The 22,434-nt window shown below is 48.6% G+C and overlaps 1 protein-coding gene across 6 annotated transcripts in view; it reads left to right on the top strand.

Moving 5' to 3' along the window:
* Positions 1 to 22,434, top strand: part of LOC127584389 (pleckstrin homology domain-containing family A member 2-like) — a 100,277-nt gene that overhangs the window by 8,075 nt on the left and 69,768 nt on the right. Inside the window, exon 1 of one of the 6 annotated variants that reach the window (XM_052041171.1) lies at positions 3,932 to 4,273. The exons of 3 other annotated variants lie outside the window; for them this stretch is intronic. The gene's annotated coding sequence lies outside the window, so the exon portion shown is untranslated. Of the gene's footprint in view, positions 1 to 3,931; positions 4,274 to 14,013; positions 14,145 to 17,907; positions 18,213 to 22,434 lie in introns of those variants that run through there. 2 more of the 6 variants (XM_052041173.1, XM_052041172.1) reach the window with 2 other exon arrangements.

Below are 22,434 nucleotides of genomic sequence, written 5' to 3'. Positions count from 1 at the left end.
CTAAGTGATCTGGCTAGGTGCAGTGTTTACATGTAATTAATGTTTTGGGCAGCGTAAACTGTAAAGGCAGCAACTGCTTCTGAGCGTGAAATGTTCACCGTCAGTGCAGAGCTGACTCCACGTTATGGGGCAAATGTTTTCTCTCCCACTTGCCTCTCCTAGGGAGATGTTTAGAAGTCTGAAAATCAAAAAAAAACTGCTAAAATTCTGAAAATGCTGGAAATGCTCAGCAGGTCAAGCAGCATCTGTAGCAAGAGAACCAGAGTTAACGTTTCAGGTCTTCCACAGATGCTGCCTGACCCTGCTGAGTGTTTCCAGCCTCTTCTGTTACCATTATGAGAGTATGAAATTTATTCTTCACATAAAATTCCCTCTCGTACATCTGCACTGAAGCAACAACCAATCTGCTTGAGGAACTCAGTAGGTCGAGTGGCATCTGTGGGGGGAGAGGACTTGTTGATGTTTAGGGTTGAGAGCCTGCATCAGGACTGAGAGTGGAGAGGGAAGGCAGCTGGTCTGAAGGGGGAGGCGTGAGACGGGGGCCAGTAGGTGATAGATGGACTGAGGAGTGGGTGGATGATGATGGGCAGATGGGGCCAGGTGTGGGGGAGGGCGAGGGTGTTGGGGGAGAGAGAGGCAGGTGGGTGATAGTTGGAAGTAGATGAGGGAAAAACAAGGGGCAGAGGGAGCGAGGTGTGAGGAGGGTGAAGGTGGAGACAGCTGCTGGGCGGTGATAAGCAGGGAAACACAGGCCTTGTATGGTACCGTACCGGTCTCTTTTGGACCACAGATCTTCCAGAAGCAAAAGAAGTGCAGATACTGCATGCACATGGGGCTATTTTGAGACTTTTTCTTCCAAGCACCCCAACTAAATTATTCAATGCTCAGAGATGATCCAGTAATTTTATGCAGTTGAAATTGATGGTTGAATTTGTTCTAAGGCCTTGCAACAAGTTGGTGAAAATCAAAACACTGCAGGTGTTGAGAATCTGAAATAAAAGGAGGGTGTGGTGGAAGCACTCAGCAGGTCAGGCAGCGTCTGTGGAGAGAGAGGAGAGTTAACGTTGCAGTTCGATCATTAGATTGAGGAAAGTAGGGAATGGAACATGTTTGAAATGGAACAAGTAGCGAAAGGGTGGAGAGAACAGGAAAATGTCTGCGATAGGGTGGCGACCAGACTGATAGTGGCATCAGCTGAGAGATGATGGTGGAGGATAGTTAATTGCAGCGGATCAGACTTGAGGATGTGTAAACGTGGATGGTTAATAAGAAAAGAGGAGCGAGAGGGGAATTTCAGAGTAGGAACAATGAGATACAAAGCAGAGCAGTGCCTGATGTCTGAAATGACACAGAATACTGGAGACACTCAGCAGGTCAGGCAGCATCTGTGGGGAGAAGAACAGTTAACATTTCGAGTTGCTGACTTTTTGTCAGAACTGGCATGTTGTGACGTAAACCAGGTGGGCTGGCTATCTGAAGTAGTTGAATATGTTGACGGTTTGAGGGCTTGGTCAGAAGGTGAGGTGCCGTTCACTGAGCTTGTGTTGGAAGAGAGAAGCCAAATACAGAGGGGTCAGTGTGGATGGAGAATTAAAATGACAGGCATCTGGGAGTTCAGGGAGGGAGGTGTTTGACAAAGCGATCGCCCAGTTGTCAGTTGATTTTTCCCAAAGTAGAGGAGACCACATTGGGAGCTTGATGCCATGCACTAAATTGGAAGAAGTTGGGAAGGAGAAACTTGGCCCACCTCCATCTCATTGGTTGCTGTGGTGTTGTCAGTCAAGAGTCTAATCAGTGAAAGTGAAGCTGTGGGATCATTCAAAACAACTGCCTAGGGAAGGAAACCTGCCAAGTGACGGCAAGCGTGATTCCGGTTCCTGATCGTCGTTTATTCTTGCCTGGAGCAGTATGTCATGCAGTGGTGCTGGATGGCTTGCATGCTCCCCACCCCCGGATTGTGGATGGTTGGAGACATTGTCCCCGAGAACAACTCTTGAGGAAAAGAGCCTGTGCGCTGTGTCTGGCTGTCAATGCGACCCCTTGATGCTGCCTTTCCTTTGATATTGCAGAACTCACTGCGTTCAATGGCAACTTGAAATCCAGGCTTCGGATTAGTTTGTTGTCATATACACCAGGGTGCAGTGAAATTCCTTGATCGTGTGAAGCTCACAGAGTGAACAGCGTACATGGTAATATTAGCACAATATTGAGGATGCGCTCAGAACAATGGAATGGTGCAAAGATAATATTGCAAACAGAACTAGGAGTGCAACGGAACAGAATGAAATAAGACCATAACAGAAGAGGTAGAATTAAGGGTTCGAGAATGTGGCAGCACCACCGGGGAGGGAATGTGACACAGGTGATGGGGTCAGAAGTCTGACAGCGGTGGGGAAGAAGCTGTTCCTGAGTCTGGTTGTATCTCTGAGGTCCAGCAGTGGTTAAAGGTACAGCCCTCTACTCGAGGCAGTTGTGGCCTTGTGTTGCAGGCCATCCGATACGGGGAAGGGGGTAACCGAGAGATTTGGTTACTGGCCAGGCATGGGGAGGTTGGCCTGGGACACAGGCAGGCAAGGCCCAGTGAGGAGAGCCTCCCCCTGGGGTGGAGGGACCAGTCTGGGGCCGAGAGACCGGGCCTAGCGTGGGGAATCTGACCCATTGCAGGGCATGGTCTATTGATTAGGGAGGTTGTGGTCAGGAGAGGGAAATCTGCAGGCATCACTTCTCATGGACAGCTTGAAATTGGTGAAGGGATGGAGAGGATGGGAAGGCAGGGCCCATTGTAGCGGAGGTGGCTGGAATGAGGTGCAGCAGATGTGCATGCCAAGGATGCAAATCTGGAGGAGGCTTTCTGAGGCCTTCCACCCCTGGCATTGGTGATGGAGGCAGAGAGGGATGTGATGTTTGAGGTGGGGTGATGGAGGGGCTGTGGGAATCAGGGATGCAGTGTGCCCTGTGGTAAACCCAGCACAGACTGAACTGGCAGAATGGCCTGCTTGTCACCCTGTGCACTGGAGGCAGTCACTTTGTGGTGACTGAGCCCCTGGGCCTGTGCGTGTCTGTGGGGGTGAGAACATGGAACAGGAGCAACCCCCTTCTCTGGCTAGAGCTGCCCGGCCTGATCAATGGAGAGTCGCTGGAGACACACTACCTGTTCCACAGGGCGCCGGGCGACTTCAGTGATGCCTAACCCTGCACCACAGCAAAGGGCTTGGCCAAACACCTGCTGGAGACCAGGGTGCAGTTAAAAGACTTCCGTGTGGGGATCGATTTCCTGCTTGAACCCCACATGTTTGTAATTTTATGTTTTTTTGGAGAGCTGTCAATCCCAGATCCATTATATCCCCCCCTCCCCCCCCCCCACTCTGTCTTGTGTTTTCTCTCTCTCTCTCTCTCTCTCTCTCTCTCTCTCTCCCTCGTTTTCTCTCTCTCCTCTCTCTCTCTCTTGTGTTCTCTCTCTCGCGTTCCCTCACTCTCTCTGCCTCTCACATTCCCTCGCGCTCTCTCTCTCCCCCTCTGCCTGACACCCCTGCACCCTTACACAGAAAACAGACGTTGCTCGCCCAGCCTGGGGGTCTTTTCGATGAATGCCAGTGGCATTAACCCTGCTGCAGTGAGCCACGTTCTGGGTGGGGGGGGGGGGTGGTCTCAGCTCCCGGGGGTGTGGGGACACAGTGTGCGTGGGGACGCCGTGCGCAGGGCCCTGGTACTGGGCTCCTGCGGGCTCCCGTCACCGGGCTGAGCGAGTGCGCGGTGCATCACGAGACCAGCCTCGGCCATTCCCACTTCCGGTGAAACTGCCTGCCCTGCCGGCACTGTGAGCATGGGACTGATCCGTGGGGAAGTCCCGTTCTCGGCGCCCTCCCATCTGTCTCACCCCCTCCCACCAGCTTCCTCCTTCGTCATGTGCCCTTCAGTCAGCTGGGCATTCTGCAGAGACGAGACGTAGAGGCAGCTGTGGCTGCAGCTCCAACTTTCCACGGCCTGTCTTTCCTTTTAAACTGAGCTGTAGGCTGCGTAGTCAGTGGTCCAGTATCCGTCCCCATTGTGTACAAGTGGCCCGAGTCACCTTCCGGTGCTGCACCTTCTGTGGTGTGTGTGGACCTCACAGCCCTGGTCAGACACGTCTTGTTGTGAGCTGTGGGAGTGCCGCACTGTCACGGGCGCTGTCATTCAGACGAGGTGTCAGACTGGCTCCGTCTCTGCTGCCGGCTGCCGTGAAAGGAATCTCGAGCAACCCTGTCCGGAGAACCCGATGTTTGTCAGGGACGAGGTAGGTTTCGTTGTTCCAGCTTTAACCTCCGGCTTGGGTCTCCGCTTCAGGTCTGTCCATCCTGGTGAGCTCTCCCTGCCTCTCTGAGTCCTGTGCCTCGAGGCTGAACTTCAGCTGAGGAACTGGAGGGCAGCATTGTCAAAATCCTTTTCTCCTTTAAAAATGTCGGCCGTGTGGGGGCTGGGGCTGTGCCCCTCGATACTTGGTTGGGTATTTCGATTGGTCAGTCTCTCAGCGGTGCAGCAACGTGGTGAGGGTTGGATGAGGAGGCGGGGGCAGAAATTCCTGCACTGAAGCCAAAGCCCAGCCTTTGGGGCTCTTCCCCCCCCCCCCTCCCCTCAAGCCCTTCCTGATCCTCCTGCTGGGTGGCTGATCCAAGTGCTGGTGGCTCTGCAGCCTGGCTACTCGGGCTCAATTGCCCTTGCCCCTGCCCCTCAGAGACTGCCCTGCCCCTGAGGGCTCCCTTTCCCTGCCCCACAGATCTCCCTGCCCCTTGAACACTGCACTTGCCCCTGTCCCCAAGGTCTCCCCTTCTGTGCTCCTCCCTGCTCCTGCCATTGGCCCTATTCCTATCCTTGCCACCTTCCCTGTGCCCCTCTGTCCCTACTCTCGTCCCAGGCCCACCTGCTCGCGCCCCTTGCTACTTTGGATGACTGGGAACTCCTGATGTGGCCCAGGGTCTCTGCTAGTCCTTCTGATCTGTGGGTCTGGTGGCTTGGAGTGAGCGCTGGTTCAGTGCCCCTGGACGTCACCACCATTGCGGCCTGGGTCGGATGAACACTGAAGCTGCCCAGCCTGGCCTTTCAAGGACCCCTGGTTTATTGTTGTTGGGGAAATGGCCATTCTCGGGATAACTCGCGTACTCGAGAACCGGTTGTGGTGGTGTGAACTGGGGCTGGGCACCGTGGAGGACACTCCTGTTGGGGCTGCATTGACACCACAGCGAACCAGCTCCTCGGTGACACATGTTGTCCTGTAGACCGGCACACTGATTCTGGGGCCCTTATCTCAGTCGAAATTGGGCTCTGTGAGTCTAGACAGTTTTCACTGCTTTCAGAATCTGTTCACCAGACAACCAGAGGATGGTCAGGAAACGGTTAAACTGAGTGTCGATTTGTGCCAGGGTTTATCAGTCTACAACTGATGATTAAAACAGTTTTGTTGACTTGTCTTACTGGTTTTCTGGGTATTGTACATTGGATGCAGTCACATGACAACAGTAGGCCAAAGACCTGAGCCTCAGTTTTGCTCCTGACCTGTAGGGCAGGAGCACTCTCTGTAGGCAGCATTACAGTCAGCCTCTCTGTGGGGGGAGGAATCCTGTAGGGAATCTGGAGTATCTGTGTGTGCAGGGTTCAGCTGAAGGGTTGTCTTGTGATACATGTCATGGGTAAGTGTGCTGCTGACTGTTATGAGCCTGTTGTTGCAGGAGTGGGGTTGGAGGCAGTGGGGGAATTGCCCCAGCTAGGCAGCTAGGACCGGCGCAGGAAGAGAGGATCCAAGTTTGGGGCTCCAGTTCAGAGTTCACAGGTTAATGGAGGAAAGCAGTGAATATGGGCAGGGCTGGTCTGTCTTTGGGTGACACCTCTGGCTGCTGGGGGTGATTGGAGGCTTTATTGAAGGTCAGCTTATTGCCACAGGCACAAGTACATGTGTGCACAGGTGCAATGAAAAACGTACTTGCAGCAGCATCACAGGCGCATAGCATCATAAAAGCAGCATTCACAAGAAACCACAAATCAAACACAATATTTACAAGAAAGAACACAATTAGAACAAGAATAACGAAGTTGATTTCAGTGCAAAGTGGTCGTAGTGTTGCTATACTGTAGTGATTAAGGTTGTGCCGGCTGGTTCAAGAACCGAATGGTTGAAGGGAAGTCGCAGTTCCTGAACCTGGTGGTGTGGGACTTCAGGCTTCTGTACCTCCTGCCCGATGGTAGCTGTGAGAAGATGGCAGGGATGTGCCTGTGATGTATTGGTCTAAGTCCACTACTCTGTACAGCATCTTGAGTTCCTGTGCATTTGAATTGCCGTATCAGATCGTGATACAGCCAGTCAGGACACTTTCAATAGTACATCTGTAGAAGTCTGTTAGTGTTTGGTGACAAGCTGATTCTCCTTAACCTCCTAAGAAAGTAAAGACTCTGGCGCACCTTTCTCGTGGTTGTCGCTCAGACCAAGGGTTGTATCTGAGGATAGGCACACAACTGGCGCTCCATAAGGTGAACGTGGACATGGAGTCGGCGTGGGCCTGGGATGTGACCTGGTGTATTCCCAGATCTGTAGGAGGACGTGTCCATGGTCCCTCTTCCACCTCCCATCCAGGTCCCATTCTATGTGCCCCCAGTCCCCTGTGCCGTCATTTATCCCCTCTCCACCCCACGGCCTCTCTCTCCAGCACTCTGCTGTGACTTTCCTTGCCCAACTTCCACTACAGGGTGGGCAGAAATTTCCACAGACCACAGAATGGTGCAGCAGATAGTGCTGCAAACCTCACCATTCCAGCGACCCAGGTTCGATGCTGACCTGGGGCACTGTCTGTGTGGAGTTTGCACGTTCTCCCTGTGACCCACATCCCAAGGACGTGTGGGTCAATGGGTTAATTGGCCGATATAAATTGCCCCTAGTGTGTGGGTGGGTGGTAGGAGAATCAGGCGGAAGTTGATGGGCTTGTGAGGTAGCATGGATTACAGGGGACTAAATGGGTGGGGAAATGGGATAGACTCTGTGGGCTGAATGGTCTCCTTTGTGAACGAAATATGGGTAACTGCTTCAACTTCAAAGCCCGCCTGACTTCGTACTCTGGCCACCATCGGGCTCTGCCAGTGAACTAGGCCTTTGGTAACCTTGGCATCTGATGATGAGATAGGCGTCGGACCTTCGTATCTGCCCTTAATGCGCCCCTCTACTTCCACCTGCCCTGTCCATCCCTGTACCACCCAGACTGACTTCACAATGCACGTTAGGCAGCTGCTGTCCTCTGTACCAGGAGCTTTCTGAAGTTCCTCTGTCCCTGTCCCAACTCCTGGTCAGACCTCACCCCTGTACTCACTGTTACACTGACTCGCACTTCAACAATATCTTTTAAAATCTCCGTCCGTGTTTTCAGCCCCTTCTGTGGTTTCTCTACTCTGTAATAGGGAACATCCTCCAGCCCTGCACCTCCCCCAGAGCTTGCTTTGCATTGGGATCTGAGTGTCTCTGGCAAGTTTCTGTCCAGCCGTTATCAGACTCTTGAACGTATCTCTCATACACTAAAAGATGAACCCTTGAACGATGATCTCCCAGTCTACCTCGTCGTAGCCCTTGCACTTTATTTGTCTACCTGCACTGTACTTTCTCTGTAACTGTAACACTGTTCTGCATTCTGTCTTTCTTTTCACTACCTCATTGTACTTGCGTATGACATGACCTGACTGGATGGCAGGCAAACAGAAGCTTTTCACTGTATCTTGGTACATGTGACAACAATACACCAATAACAAGGTCAGCATTTATCACCAATCACATTGTCCCACAGAAGCTGGTGACAATGAACTGCTGCAGTCTGTTCAGTGAAGGTGCTCCCACAGTCCTGTTGAAGAGGGAGTTCTAGGTTTTAGATGAAGGAACAGCAATATATTTGCAAGTCAGGATGATACGTGACTTGGAGGGGAACCTGCAAGGTGGTGGTGTTGCCCTGCACCTGCTGCCCTTGTCCTTGTTGGTAGAGGTGGTGGGTTTGGGAGGCCCTGTCAAAGTAGAAAGGGTGAGTAACTGCAGTGCAATTTGTGGATGGTACACACTGCACCCTTTGGTGGAGGGAGAGAGTGTTTGGGGTGGTAGATTCAGCTTTTTCATGATCTCGGATTTAATCACATTGCCATTGGTGGCTGTGCCTACAGCTACCTCAGCTCCAGGCTCTGCAACCCCCTCCCTAAATCCCTCCATCTGGGCCAGTCCGGAGATATTCCAGGAACACATTACAACCTCCCACAGAGGCTGCTCAAACTTTTCTCAGTAATGCTTCAGAGAATTGCTTAGGATGTTTTGCAATGTTAGAAAGACTGTATAGAAAAAAGTTGGTGGTGGTCTGAGCAAGAGGCGAGGGGCTTTGAGCCCAGGACAAACTCTGCCCATTAACATCTGGGCATTAGAGAAACATCAGCGATTGGTCACTATAAATTCAACGGGATTCTGTGCAGTCTCTTTCTCACCGTGGTCAAGAGGAGTTCCCTCCTTTCTGATCACCACACTATGGGATGGATGTGATTGTGCTGGAGAGGGTGCAGAGGAGATTCACCAGGATGTTGCCTGGATCGGAAGACTTTGGTTATGGGGAGGGACTGGACAGGCTGAGCTTGTTTTTCCCTGGAGCAGAGGAGACTGAGGAGCCACCTGATAGAGGTGTTTAAAATTATGAGAGGCAGAGATGGGGTAGATAGTGGGATTCTTTCTCCCATGGTAGGGGTTTCGAAAACAAGAGGACATAGGTTTAAGGTGGGTGGAAGGAGATTTAAAGCTGATTTGAAGAGCAAGATTTTTTTTAATGAGAGAGAGCAGTTGACGTCTGGAACTTGCTGCCAGAGGAGGTGGTGGAATCAGGTACAATTAGTATGTTTAAAATGCATTTAGACGGACACACGTAGGCAAGGCGTAGACGGACACACGTAGGCAAGGCGTGGACAGACACCGGTCTAATGTGGGCAAGTAGGATTAGTGCAGATGGGCAAAAGGTTCAGGATGGACGTGATGCGTTGAAGGGCCTGCTTTGGTTCTTTGTCTCTGTGTATTACCCTGCTAAACTGCCACAGGGCAGTGAGTAAGTTCCTCAGAGAGGGGTCTTCCCATCTCTCTGCACAAGTGGTTGAGTGGGAAATGTGTGGGAGATTCCACAGTGTTCCCCTTACTAAAACCATAGAAAACCCCATGTAAATATTGATTGACCTTTGAACATTGGGAAGTCAGGAGTTTAAGCAAACGAGTGGAACCTACAACAAAGTGTGCACAGTGTACAGAATAAAACGAGACAACCACAAAGTTTCTGATAACATTACAAACTTCTCCTATTACAAGGACACCTTTTACATGATCAGCTGTAAGTCAGGTCTCCTAGTAATTACTTCACTTTTACAAACTGAAGAAGTATCACTCTCGGCGATGTGTTAAACTGTTCAGTGTTGACAGTGCCAGTAAAGTTGGTTTCTGTTTGACCCACATTAAAATTCCAGGCTGGAGCATTTCTCAGAAGGCTTGGGTTAATGTATTTAGCAGGAACTGCCTCTGCATTGTATTTTAAGGCATTGAATTTTAACATGAATAAAGTCATTTGTTGGCCAGACCGAACTGGTTGTTGGCAGCTGGTCAAGAGAGCTGTGCTTCCCAGGTTCTGGGAAAGATGATCAGACATGAGCTCGGAGACGTGAGCTACGCGACACTGGATCAGTCATTGAGCAGTGAGAGTTGGATGAAATTTCCTCCGATTGGAGTTGGTTTTCGGGTTAAGTAATCGGTGGAAGGTTGAACACTGGCCTTGGTGCCCGATTACTGGTTCTGTTTACATCATCATGGTCACCTTTCCCAGAGTGAACCTCGAGAACGAGCACATCTGGCTTGTGTTGTGTTCCTCTGGGAATGGGATTGGGACCCAGCCCCTAACATGAGTTGTGCTTGTACATCTGGCGTGGTTAATGTGTCAAGCGCTGACGAAGTTGTGTCCTTCCCCACACGGTGACGTTTCATCGGGGTGATGTTAGACAGCACTGTCCTGAGTCAATCCCAAGTGCTAGGTTCCACGAGTTGTCGGACTGGGACCCCGCTACGGTAATCCCCCTACTTCTATCCTATACTCCCCAACTCCTCGGAAGAGGATGCTGCCTGGATTAGAGGGCATGTGCTACAAGGAGAGGTTGGACAGACTAGGGTTGTGTTCTGTCGAGTGGAGGAGGCTGAGGGGAGACCTGATAGAAGTTAATAAAATTTACAAGAGGCATAGATAGAGTAGACAGCCGGTATCTTTTTCCTAGGGTCGAACTGTCTAATACTAGAGGACATGCATTTAAGGCGAGAGGGGGTAGGTTCAAAGGAGATGTGTGGGGCAAGTTTTTTTTTAACCAGAGACCAGTGGGTGCCTGGAATATGTTGCCTGGGGTGATGGTGGAGGCAGATACGATAGAGGCATTTAAGAGGTTCTTAGAAGTGTACGTGGATATGCAGAGAACAGAGGGATGTGGACATTGTGTCGGCAGAAGGGATTAGGTGTCATTAAGGTTAATTAGTTTGGCATAACGTCATGGGCCAAAGGGCTTGTTCCTGTGCTGTACTTTTCTATGTAATGCAGTGACCTGACCCTGTGATGTTTTCCGCTGGACACATAACAGCTCTGATCTTCATTCCCCTACCTTCCTCTATCCCCGGCCCCAGCAAGGCACTGATCTCTGGTCTGCTGAATCGGCATGGCTCCTAGGATCACCCATCTTATGGCCTCCAGCTCTCCATCCCCTGGAGGCTCACAGGCCCACGATTCACCAGTGGCCAACCTTTCCCAGGCTCCAGTCTCCTAATGGTCGAGGCTTTGTGGGCCACAATGGCGATTCAGCAGGGGTCAGCTGCAGAGTCCACAGGGAGACGGTGCTTCAGTACTGTTGAAGCAGCAGGGCTGTGATTGACATGGGCACTGCTTTAACCCCGATACAATCCTTGGATCCAAGGAGTGATGATGCCCTCTGGACATTCACGGCTGTGGTTGGGCCTGTTTCTGTGCTGTATGACAATGATGTGAGGGCTTTGTTTGATTCAGCCGAGGCCCTTTGTCCATCGTTATTGCTGCAGCTCATTTGAGCCACTCTCGCTCCTGAGGGGAAACGTCATGGGTTCCAAGTCCCGCTCCAGGAGTGTCAGGAATTGGGGGCAGAAGTTGGCCATTTGGCCCCTGGGGTCTGGTCTATCAATCCTCCATGTAACCCTGGACTCCCCTGTAGACCAAGAAGCTGTCTGCCTGAGCTTTGAGCGTATCTATTGCATAGATCTCAGCAGAGGGCCTAGGCCAGTAATCTAGTGCAGCGCCGAGGGAGTGCAGTAGGATCTGAGGCACCTCTTCTGCATGAAGCATGAAAGTGAGGCCCTGTCTGCTCTGGAGTGCAGGCGTTAAAGATCCACAGCACAGTTTGAGGAAGAGCAGAGTGTTTTCCCTGGTGTTGTGCATAACACTTCCCCCGATCCACACCTGAGGCAGATGATTCACTATCACATTGCTGTGTGTGGCCACTGGCTCTAAGCTGACTCATACTTTTTACCTCACATACTTCAAAGGCCCTTCATTGGCTGCGAGGTAACGTGAACATCCTGAATGGGAGCTGAAAGGTGAGAGGGGATACGGGCCTTTCTCCCTTCTAGGGTTTCCCGGGATGATGGTATCTTGTTGGCCCATCCTGCTGCCTTCTTGAATGAGCTGTGAAATTATTCTCCAACCCTCATTTTTAACCCCTCCAACTGAAAGACAGACAAACGTAGTAAGTTATTCGGGTTAAGTGGTCCACGCCTGAATTGGTTTTAGTTTGTTGGAATGGTGGAGGCAGGAGGTTTAAAAGCCCTCGGCAAGAGGAAGGAACAGAAGCGACTGAGCTCCAGTGAGATGGGGGCTGACTGGCTCGATTGTAAGCCCCTCATGTCTGTATCCGATGTGGGTGGGGGGGCAGGTTGGGGGTCAGTTCTCTTTTGTGAAAACCTTCCATTTTCTAAAGTTTTAAACAGAATGTAGCTGAGGCCCTCTCTCTCTGAAAGAGAGTGTGGCGATAAAGTAACCTGGGAGAGTGCAGCACCACGAGTGGTGGTGGTGGCTTTAAGAAGGGGTTGAAGTGAGCTGCATGGGTAAAGTTGCTGCCTCACAGCTCCGAGGTCCCGGGTTCGATCCTAACCTTGGACGCTGTCGGTGTGGAGTTTGCACACTCTCCTGGGTTCCCCCCAGGTGCGGCATTTCCTCCCGCATCCCAATGACGTGCGGGTTGGATGGCTGCTGTAAATGACCTCTGGAGTAGGTGGGTGGCAGGAGAAGTGGGGGGAGGGTGGGGAACAGGATGGGCGTGTGAAAGAGATTAGGTAACAGGGAAAACGAGGGTGACGTGGGATTGCTCTGAGAGCTGGCACAGACTCGGTGGACTGAATGGCCTCTTTCGCTATTGTGAGAAATCAATATAAGCAATGTATTCAGAGGGAAAATAGTTACAGAGGGGGAGAGTTTAAGCTCCACTGTGGCAGGGTAATGGTAATGCTGAAGAAAACTGGTGTCTCAGTGTATGGTACGTGCTCAACATTTGTATCTCTAGCTGGTGCTCAGTACTTTGTAATGGAATAGTGATGGTGTGTAGTGAAGGGGGCTGAGTTTCTATTTCATTGCTTGTGGCTCAGCCCCCACCATGCAGTCTATCTTTAAACCCACTGGGGTGCCCATGATGGGAGGGATTCACTAATCAAAACCTAAACGTTGCATCACATCCAAACTCTGATCATTTCTCCCTGTCCAGAAACCCAAGGACAAAAATCCCCATCGGCACACCATTGCTGTACTGGGGGAGTGCTACACTGTCAGAGGCACCACTCCTTGGATTGATGCTAAGCTGTGGGTGGATTGGTACCCATGACTACTTGGAAGAAGAGCCAGGGGTGTTTTCCCGAGGTGCTTGAATAATAATCTGTCCATCAAGATCACCCATCATCTGGCGCTGCTTTCACTTCTACTTGTGGGAGCTTGCTTTGCCAAAAATTGGCCACTGCATTTCCCCACATCGCAACTGGCTACACTTCCAAAGCTTCACCTTGGTTCTAAGGACCTCGAGAAATAAAAGGTCTTTCTTTATTTCCCATACGTCTTGCTGTTCTGATCCTCAGCTGGCATTGGGCTAGGTCACTGATACAAAACTCTGATGGGGTTTGAGTTAATTGAGACTTCTGACCTTGAAGGTAGGAGAAGGTGGTTGTAATTTGCAACTGGTTTTACCATTTTACCAGTTCCCCATTGTCAGTGGGTGGGCTGTGAGTGGATGGAACAGTAAAATGGAGTAAAAAGCAGCTGATCTGTGACTGAGCTCCATCAAACATGAATACACAAGAAAATAGGAGCAGGAGTAGGCCACTCATCCCCTCATGCCTGACCCGCCATTCAGTGTGTTCCTGGCTGACCTTTTCTGTACCAGTTCTCCAGGTCCCTCAATTCCCCAAACTTTCAAATACTTATCTACTCCTTTTTAACGTATCCACTGATCCGGCCTCCATGACTCTCTGGGGTAGAGAACAACCCTCCATGAGAAGAAATTCCTATGTATCCCAGTTCTAAAGACTACCCCCTTATCCTGTAACTGTGAGATTCTCCCACAAGCAGAAACGTCTCAACATCTACATTGTCACGTCCCCTTAGGATCTAACAAATCTGCTGGACTGGTGCAGGGTTTCAACCCAAAACATCAACAATTCCTTTCTTCCCACAGAAGCTGCTCGAGCCGCTGAGTTCCTCCAGCAGACGGCTTGTTGCTCCAGATTCCAGCATCTGCAGTCTCTTGTGTCTCCCTTGGGATCTAACATGTTTCAATAAGATCACCCCTCATTTTTCTAATCTTCAAAGAACGTAGATCTAACTTTTTTAGCTGCTTGAGATAGAACAACCTGCTCTTTGCAGGAATTAGCCTAATGAATCTCTCTGGACTGCCTCTAATGCTAGCATATCTTTCCTTTAAATAAAGGGACCAGCGCTATAATGTAGAAGCTTGACCGGCTGTGGGAGTCACGAGTACCTGGCCAGCATTCATTTTGTGCACCATGTGGTGGCCCACTCTTGGAAATGCCAACGTTGAGTGCAGGGGCGTGTGGAAACCTCCAGATCTGGTTCTTGGAGACAGTTAAGTTTTACACAGGAGTGAACGGGCAATGCTGATAAAACCTTCACAAGTCCACGAAGAAAGGGGAGGGTGAACGTAATTTCAAATCGGCAAACAGGTCCTTGAACCACATAACTTGGTGGGATGTTTCAGAATTTACTCTAAAGCTCGGAAAGCCAACTGACAGTGAACCCATTTTAATAGCTGTGCAACACGGAAAGAAAAGAGGAAGCTCTATTATCATTTTTCAGACTCGTCTCTCTTAAAGTATTCTTTGGTTTTTGCAGATCTTGGTTATAATTTCATAAGTGCTTGGCTGTTAAACCGGAATGAGAACTTCCATTGAAACAGGCATCTGCTTGTGACCAGTAGGTTTCTGTCATCTCTGAATTTTCCTGGCTAAATCCCATTTTGTTCTGGCAATCAATTGGAGAAGGGTGGGAGATCAGGCAAGACCACCCTCCTCTTTGGTCTTGCCAAAACTAGAGTACAAATCGGAGCTGTGTGTGTGTGGGGCGCTGGAAGTATACACTGGAAAGAGGAAGTTGAGGACAATCTGCATCTCTGCCTGTTAACACATTCTGAAACACAAAAGCTTTTTGAGTATTTTGAAGTGTACCAACTATCACAACCCAGGAAACTCCCACAAGCAGCAATGTTGCAATGACAAGAGATTCTGCACTTGCTGGAATCTGCAACACACAAAATGCTGGAGGAACTCAGCAGGTCAGGCAGCATCTATGGAGGGAAATAAACAGTCAACGTTTCGGTTCGAGACCCTTCATCAGGATTGGCCACCTGCCCTGATGAAGGGTCTCGACCCAAAACATCGACTGTTTATTTCCCTCCGCAGATGCTGCTTGACCTGCTGAGTTCCTCCAGCATTTTGTGTGGGGTTACTATTTACTTTGTTTTACACCAGTGTTGACTGAGGGAAAACGTTGGCCAAGATGGTGAGGTAGCTCCCCTGTTTTTCTTTGACAGAATGCCATCAGATCTTTGGCATTCCATCTTCTGGAGGAGATGGGGTCTCAACTTGCCCCAAAGGCAATGGCTCCGATAGTGTATAGATTGTCATACCTGGGTGTCTAGAGTGATCCTTAACTCAGCGCTCGAGCCAATGGTTAAAAGATGATGATAATGTGTCCAGACTTGCGTTTCATCACATCTGCACTGATCGTCTGACAGTACGCTGGTGTTAGGTTGTGGTTGTAATCACTGCTCTGGACTTGACAGTGTAATTTCAGGCCTGAGGTTTCAATAGGGGATGGAAGGTTAAACTACACCCTGAGGATCTTGTGCTAAACTGTGGCCCCTGCCTGCCTCTGGCTCGACGTTATAAATTCCGTGCGATAGTGTCAGTTGTGGTTCAGTACTCCCCTCAATAGAACATAGAACAGTACAGCACAGTACAGGCCCTTCGGCCCACGATGTTGTGCTGACCTATAGAAACACTGACTCATGACCAATCCAATCCTTCCCTCCTAAACAGCCCATAACCCTTCATTTTTCTTGCATCCGTGTGCCTATCTAATAGTCTTCTAAATTTCCCTGTTGTATCAGCCTCTACCACCACCCCCAGCAGTATGTTCCACGCACCCACCACTCTCCCGTGTATGTATAAAAAAAAACTACCTCCAACATCTCCCCTAAACTTTCCTCCTCTGACCTTAAACTGATGTCCTCTGTTATTGGCCATTGCCACCCTGGGGAAAAGGTGCTGGCTGTCCACTCTATCTCTGCCCCTCATAATCTTATACACCTCTATCAAGTCACCTCTCATCCTGCGTCATTCCTAAGAGAAAAGCCCGAGCTCACTCAACCTTCCCATGTTCTGTAATCCGGGCAGCATCCTGGTAAATCTAAATACCAAGATCTGGGTAAATCTCCAGCTCACGATCGAAAGTTCAAATCCCAGCCCAGAGATGAGTGCAAAAAGTTTGAAGCCAGATGTTCTGGAACTTGCTCTCTGTGTCCTCTCTCTGCTCTTTGATCCCCTGTTCCCCACTATGAACATGTGATTTTGTTCCTCTAACTTTACCATGGCCCACCACCTCCAGTTTGAATACCTGGCATGGTCAGACACTCCAGAGGGGTTGCTGCACAGTCAGAGGTGTTGTCTTTTGGATGGGATCTGAGGAAGAATTTTTTTTCACCCAGGGTGTGGTTGGAATCTTCAGTTAGACCTTGCATTGAGGCCTTGCATGGGTGGCACGGTAGCGTAGCGGTTAGCGTAATGCTATTACAGTGCCAGCGACCTGGGTTCAATTCCCACTGCTGCCTGTAAGGAGTTTGTACGTTCTCTCTGTGTCTGCGTGGGTTTCCTCCAGGTGCTCCGGTTTCCTCCCACATTCCAAAGACGTACGGGTTAGGAGCTGTGGGTGTGCTATGTTGGTGCCGGAAGTGTGGCGACACTTGCGGGCTGCCCCCAGCACATTCTCAGTAATGCAAAAAGACGCATTTCACTGTGTGTTTCAATGTACATGTGACTAATAAATAGATATCTTGTATCTTATCTGCGCTGTCAGGTGGACACAAGAACCCCATCGCATCACTGTTAAAGAGATTTTCTGGCATCCTTACCAGTGTGCCCACTCATCCATCAACTAACTGATCAACCAGTCACTTAGCTCGTTCGTTGTGTGATCTTGCTGTGCCCACATTACCATCAGATTTTGGCTGCCCAGTGATTCCATGTCAAAACTAACAGTGCTTGAGGAGCTGTTTGAAGCTGAATTAAGCCACTATGTCAATGCAATAGTTTCCCTCTTGTAATTGACGTAGAGTCACACAGCACAGAAACAGGCCATTCGGCCCACCCTATCCGTGCTGACCATCAGTTACCATCCACTCTGATCCCATTTGCCAGCATTTGGTCTGTAGCCTTCTCTGCTTTGGTGATGTAAGTGCCTGTCTGGATACTTAGATATTGTGAGAGTCTCTTCCTCCATCACCCCCTTGGGCAGTACGTTCCAGATTCCAATCACCCTCTGGGTGGAAAAAATTCTTCTCCACATCCTTTCGTAACCTCTTTTTTTTCTTCCCCCTTACTCTAAACCTGTGTCCTCTAATTTTACCTATCTTGTTGGGAAAAGTTTCTTACTATCTACTCTGTTTATGCCTCATAATTTTATATACAGGTCCTCGGGTTCTGAACGCCTGACTTATGTACAGCCCGTACGCGTGAACGAGCATCGTGGGGCTGCAGGCATCTGCTGTTGCCCGGGAACTGGGTTCGCGGCCGCATTTCTGACTTGCGAACTGTCCGGGTTACGAACAGTTCACGGGAGCGGAGCCTGGGGAGGATCTGTACCCCTATCAGCTCTGCCTCAGCCCCAAGGTAGACACGACCAGCCTCTCCAGTCACTTCTCATAACTGCAACACTCCACCCCAGGCGGCATCCTGGAGAATCTCCTCTGCACCCTCTCCAGCGCAATCACATCCCTCCTATAGTGTGGTGGCCAGAACTGCACATGGTACTCCAGCTATGGCCCAACCGATGTTTTATTAAGATATACCGTAACCTCCCTGATCTTGTAATCTACAGTTAACATATAGATGACACAGTTGTCTCAATGAAATGAACTTGACAGAATATCTTCAACAAAATTTAAAAACTTTGGGGAAAATGTCACAACGATGAGGGTATGTGCCTTAGATTATGAAATGGTCTGTTGTGAATCCATTGGTTGTACAGATTGCGTCATTGGTGAAGCTTTGTGTCAGTTTAAAGTGAATGGTAGAGGTGGAGAAAGCTAGATTAGCCTCTCAAGATGGAAGCAGAAAGATAAATTTGTTTTTCTGCCTGAGGTCCTTTCTGATTGGTTGTCTGGGAGGCTTGATCCTTGGTGGAGTGAAGTGCTCGCTATGGTGTCGCCATGCACTCACTGTGGTGACCGGTGGGAAAGTTTTGTGGTTGAGACAGTGAGCGTGTCCCACTGAATAGGGAATGGAAATGGAAGGCGTGTCCGGTCGGTGTTATCCTGAAATGGAGACCATTCTGATGCAAGTCAGGCATGAGACAGTAGCAGCTCTTCCCTGGGTAAAGAGAGGGGAGTGGAATTGTTCATTCCAAGAGCAACCGCAGGTAAAGTGGAATCTTTGTGCATTGTATGGTTCAGTTTTCTCAACCAGTTTTGTTGATATTGGAATTGGTTTATTATTGTCACTTGTACCGAGGTGCAGTGAAGACTTGTCTTGCATACTGTTTGTACATATCAATTCATTACACAGTGATTTGAGGTATTACAGGGTAAAAACAATAACAGAATACAGAATAAAGTGTCACAGCTACTGGGAAGTGCAGTGCAGGTAGACAATAAAGGTGCAAAGTCACAGCCAGGTAGATTGTGAGGTCAAGAGTCCATCTCGTTGTATAAGGAAACCGTTCAATAGTCTACTTGTGCAAGGGTGTAGTCTGTGCTGGAGGTATGATGTACACACCAACGTACTTAAGCCAGTTCCGATCTGTGCCCACACAGCAATTAGTCTCTGCAGCAATATAGGGAGATGTAATAGGTTGGTGCACACAAGTAGTCAGCAGAGAGGCTGGGGCCTGTAGGATACAAATGACCTTTTGGAGGGTGTGACGTTGATTGAATCAAAGGGATGCATTATTATGGTTGGCTGACAGACCAGTAAAAGGGTCTCATCTCAGGTTGGTCAAGGAAATGCTGATGTCTGATGTGTAACCATAGAAATGGACAGTATTGATTATGTGTAATAATGCTTGGGATATAATAATCACTACATAAGTTAAGATTTTTAAGTCATTTTGGAACTCTGTATCTGAGTGGCTTCCTTGCTTGGATAAACTGTTAAACAAAGGAACTGAGTCTCAGTTGACTACTGTGGGGTTTGGAGGGTATCTCCCACAACAGTACTCACACCTACATGTGCACAATTCCAATTGACTCTGTTGGGAACAGAAACCTGGCTGTTTTGCCCCATCTTGCTCTCGCAGTTATAGATGTTCTCCTTCCATCTCGGGATCAGCTGGCTTGGCAGCACCTGAGAACCAAAACCAAGATGTTTCTGGCCTTCTGAGCCATTTTCCCAGCTGCCATAGTCATTGAAGTTGGGAACAATAAATTGCATGGATTTATAAATGTTAGTGAGGAGAAGACATTTAACACTGAAGGGTGTTATAATCTAGAATGGACCTTGAAAGGATTAGCATCCATAGGGAACTTCAAAGGTCACTGGCCATGTACTTGAGGGTAAAGCTCAAATTTGCTGGGCAATGGTTGTTACTGGATGCAGCCAGAGGCCTGGGTCATTGGTCTAGAAAGGTGAGTTCGAATCCCACTGTGGCAGCTGGGAAATTTAAATTCAAGTAATTAAAAGAATGTGAACTTTTCTTTTAGGAAAAATGCTAGTGTCAGTAGCCAATGGTAACCATGAAACCTATCTGGTTCCCTGGTAACTACCTTGCCTGGTCTGGCCCATATGTGGCTGCAGAGCCAATGCGGTCGACACTAACTGCCCCCTCAGTCCAAGGGCATCTAATTATGGAGAATAAATGGCCAGTGATGCCTACTATCTGTGAATGAACAGATAAACATCTAGGATTGGGCCACATGTGCTCACAGCGATGCTGCTGAAGGCACTGCTGCTGTAAGCACCAGAGGTGGACTTGCAGATGTGCCAGAGTCAGTCTGCTACCCATGGCTGTCTCCATCAGTGTAATGAGTCTTGGTAGTGTGATGCAGCCACTTAATTCCTTTGTGCAGACGTAGTGAGGGTGGGACAGGGGAGAACAAGCCTCGCCCATAAAATACCTGAAAAAAACTTTAACAGCTGGCTAAGCCAGATCCCCAACTTTGTCCATAGATAAAGACTTTGAGCACATCTTCTGACATTTGGAGAACTTCCTAGATTAACAGTCATTTAAACATCACAAAAAAGGGGAAAAAAACTAAAAACTTAAAAACACCTTGTCTAAACTCAATCCAAACAAATGCAAATAAACACTCCCAGCTGTTCCTACCACATACAAACTCAAGAGTACTCAGCAAATCCTAAAGGACCTCTCGTAGAATAAAGAACTCCTGATCTCTTAATGTACCTTGTCATGGCCCTTACACCTTATTTGTCTACCTGCACTGCACTTCCTCTGTAACTGTAACACCAAATTCTGCATTCTGTTATTTTTCCTTTTGTACTACCTCGATGTACTAATGTGTGGAATGATCTGTCTGGATGGCACACAGACAAAGCTTTTCACTGTATCTCTGTACGTGTGACAATAATAAACCAATTGCCAAATCTGGGACTTGCAGACTTGCACAGCACTGCTGAATCTCCAGATAAGTGTGGAGAGCTGGAAGTGGAGCCTCTGACATTTCCCAGTAAGTTTAAGACTGTTCCATCTGATGGCCACCTTCCGGGCTGTAAGACTTTGTGTGGGAGTGATGGGCTGTATTTGAATCACATTGACGTTCCAAGGCCTGATGTGTATCGCTGTCATGATATTGTATCGCCAAAGGATAAAGACCGGCTTTAAAATTACAGCTCATTACCTCCATACAACCGTCATCACTTCACATGTAACGGGCACAAGAATTTGCATCAAAAACTATTATTTATTGGAAGCTTTGCATTTACTCGGTGTGATACTGCATTAGACTTTCTTGAATATTAATCTCCTTCCGACTTGGGTTTACTGGAAGTGATTAGCTAGGCAGCTGTTTGGTAATACATTGAACATCAGCTCAGCTGCAGTAACAGTGGATGGAGATTGCATTCTCAACTTTTGACCCATTGTGTGGGTTGGATTAATCTTTTTAGGATGCATGGTTAAATCTTTAGGAAGTTTCCAATTCGGTAACAACACTCTCGTTACCAGATGTTTTTTTTAATCCTTTCTTATCTTTATTGCCATTTGAAATGAAAGGCAGCCTTTAAAAAACTTTTTACTTTGGTATTGGGGAAAGTTTTGGTAACATTCAGTGACGGAATTAGCAATGAGTAGATCAAGTGTGGCTTGTTCAGAGAAAGTCGGCATGGATTTGTTAAAGGCAAATTGTGTTGAACTAATTCAATAGGATTCTTTGAAGTGACGAGGGAGGGCCAAGGAGGGGAATGTAGTTTATGGAATTTGCATATGCATTTGATACAATGCCACATAATAGACTTGTTATCAAGATTGGAGCTTGTGGAATCGAGAGGTGGGGATTGCTGTAGCATCATGGATAGAAGTTTGGCAAAGTAACAGTAAAGAATGTAGAAGTGGTTACCTTTAGTGTTGGAGAGAAGTGTACAGCAGAGATCCCCCTGGCTTTATAAATGGAGACATAGAGAACTAGCAAGAACGTTATGGTGAGCACCACTGGTTCGGCTACAACTGGAGTATTGGTCCCATTCTGGGAGCCACATTTGTCATTCTTTGATTGTTTCCAAGCTGCTTCCATTATTCGTTTTATCCTGTAAAGTATGTAAAATGTGTTTGGAATCTGCCGCTGCGTGGAGTTCCTTGGAAGATGACAATGGAGATGAGAAACTCCACTGGTCACTAACTTGAAAATTGGCTGTGGGTCGTCCCTGCCTCGGCACTTTGGGTTCTATTGATTGAATGAAGAGCAGAACATAGAACGGTACAGCAGAGGAACAGGCCCTTTGGCCCGTGATGTCTGCGCAGAACGCGATGGTGAATTAAACTAAATCTCTTCTGCCTGCACGTGATCCATATCCCTCCATATTCAAGTGTCTAACAGCCTCTTAAATGCCACTACTGTATCTGCTTCCACCATCTCCCCTGGTAGTTGGGGTAAAAACAAAAACTTGCCCCGCACATCTCCTTTAAACTTCCCCCTCTAGCCTTAAATGCATGTCCTCTAGTACTTGATACTACCATTCTAGGGAAAAGGATTCTGACTGTCTGCCCTATCTATGCCTCTCATAATTTTATAAACTTCTATCAGGTCTCCCCTCTGCTTCCAATGCTCCAGAGACGCCAACCCAAATTTGTCCAACCTCTCCTTGTAGCTCATACCCTCCAATCCAGGCGGCATCCTGGTAAACCTCTTCTGCTCTCTCTCCAAAGCCTCCACATCCTTCCAATAATAGGGTGACCAGAACTACACACAATACTCCTAATGCGACCTAACCAAAGTGTTATACAGCTGCAACATGACTTCCTGACTCTTGTACTCAATGCCCCGACCAATGAAAGCAGGCATGCCAGATGCCTACTTTATCACCCTATCTACTTGTGTGGCCGCTTCCAGGGAGCTATAGACTTGGATCCCAAGATTCACACAATCAGTAGCCAATGGTCTTGCATATGTTTAACAACAGAACCAAAGGCT

Source organism: Pristis pectinata, chromosome 29 (assembly GCF_009764475.1).
Source record: "Pristis pectinata isolate sPriPec2 chromosome 29, sPriPec2.1.pri, whole genome shotgun sequence".
Lineage (NCBI taxonomy): Eukaryota > Metazoa > Chordata > Chondrichthyes > Rhinopristiformes > Pristidae > Pristis > Pristis pectinata.
Note: the sequence above shows the minus strand (reverse complement) of the source record. Positions and strands in the feature narration are given on the sequence as shown.